Source organism: Sapajus apella, unplaced genomic scaffold (genome assembly GCF_009761245.1).
Source record: "Sapajus apella isolate SASKATOON/1434 unplaced genomic scaffold, GSC_monkey_1.0 scaffold44, whole genome shotgun sequence".
Taxonomy (NCBI): Eukaryota; Metazoa; Chordata; class Mammalia; order Primates; family Cebidae; genus Sapajus; species Sapajus apella.
In genome coordinates this window covers 16,259,313-16,261,271 of record NW_022436984.1, presented here as the reverse complement: position 1 = coordinate 16,261,271, position 1,959 = coordinate 16,259,313, and positions in this window count along the sequence as shown.

Below are 1,959 nucleotides of genomic sequence, written 5' to 3'. Positions count from 1 at the left end.
TGGCTAAGTTCCTACTCAGTGGGTTTCTGCCTCTGCCCACCAGGATGATCCCCACACCAGGACAGATGTCACTTTTTGTGCCAGGGAATAAGATACCCTGAGGCCCGCCGGAGAGGCAGGGGTCACTCTGGGCAGGGTGTGAATGGGGGCTGGGACCCAGGCTGGCGTAGGGCTTGGCCTCTGTCCCCAGGGTCCATCTAGGCCAGTTGGCCTGTGGGCAGGGAGCTGTCCTAGGCTGACACAGTGTCTTAGGTCAGGGGACTCCAAATACAGAAAGGGGGCCTCAAGAACGTCCCAAATGTGAAAGGGATTCAGTCCTGGCTGCTTGACCCCCAGGCCTCAGCCATCTCCCGACTGGAAGCCTCTCTCCCCAGCACCGCCGCCTCCAGTCTCTTCCACACCCATGGCCTCCCTCCCACCTGCCATGATCTCCCCATCATGTGGCCAGCCTCTCATCCTAAAACGCCTGCCTCATCAGGCAACTCCCCTTCGAGAATCTTCAAGAGACCTCTTGCCTAAGGATGAGCTCTGGCTGGCACGAACGCCCTCAGGATGAACCGGAGCTGACTCTCCTGCGGTAGCCGCCTTTTTTTTCCTTCCCAAGCTCTCCCTGGACCCGCGTCCACAACGTCATTCCATAGAAGCTTTGCTCTTTTCCAGCTCTGCCTCTTTAGCGAAACTTTCCTGAGCTCTTCTCTTCCTTCTCCCTACCGTCCTCTTTTCCTCCAGCTCCTCCTGCCCTGCAAGGCCCAGCTAAACCTCCACCACTTCTAAGAGGCCTTCCCTGATGACACAGCCCCGGAAACGCTCCTCACTGCCTCCACGCTGTACTCTGCGCTTTTCCTCCTGTGACACCCCATCTCCTGCTGGGGATTCTGCTCTCTGTGGCTCCAGTCGGCTCCCTGGGCTATCTCCTCTTCCCGGAGGAAGGTGCCGTGGGCCTCCCTCGCCCCTAGCCTGCTCCAGCCACACAGTTCGTGTGACTGTCTCTCCCTGGAGGCTGCGTGTCCCCAGCTGGCCCAGCTCCCACCCCCACGCCGCGGGGTGCAGAGGCAGCTGCAGCGGGGGTGCTGAGCTCCCAGTCAGGCCGGGGCCTGCTCCACGGGGCGGATCGCGCACATTCCTTCGGAATTAAACAAGGGCCCACTGGCTCCAGGCTCCGCAGGGTGAGGACCATCCGCTTTGCTTTTCTCCCTCCCCAGGCAGCAAGGCCCACTTGGTTCCAAAGGAAAGTTCTCTGCGCAATGACCTCAGCAGCCGCAGGGAAAGGTGAAGGGTCACATCTGTGGCCATTTGGAAACCCGGGTCAAGGCCTGAGACTCTGCCCTGCGCCCCTTCGTGCCTGGTGTTCATTCCGTCATCCACCTCCCGTGCCCACACCCCCATGTACAGGCGCAACACACACACACAGACACATGAACACATGGAAACACACATGCACAAATGTAAGTGTGTACCCAGACATAAATGTGTGTGTACACACAAGATACACACGTAAACACACAAAGACAAGCACACAAGTATAACTACAGATACACATGCAAAGCATGTGTATACACACATATATACATACATATATACACAAGCACACGCTTGCAAACACACACATGCACACGCACTCCCCGATGCTGCCACTGACTGACCCGAGGTGGGCTGGGTGGCCCAGCCACAGACAGTGACAGGGCTGAGTCTCTGGCAAAAAGCCCACCCTTCCTCTCCCCAGAGCGGTTCGGGAAGGGAGCAGAGCTGTGATTTGAGGCATGGCAGATCATTTTTCACAGTTCACCTTCAAATAACCTCAGCCCAAGAGACAGAGTACTTTTTACCAAAGACCAAAAAAAAAAAAAGATTTCCCGTCACACAGCCCCCAGCCCATGGCTGCGTGTAGTGAGAGAAACAGCGGACTGGAGTGGGAGGAGGGAGGAGGGAGGAGGGAGGAGGGAGGATGGAGGAGGGAGG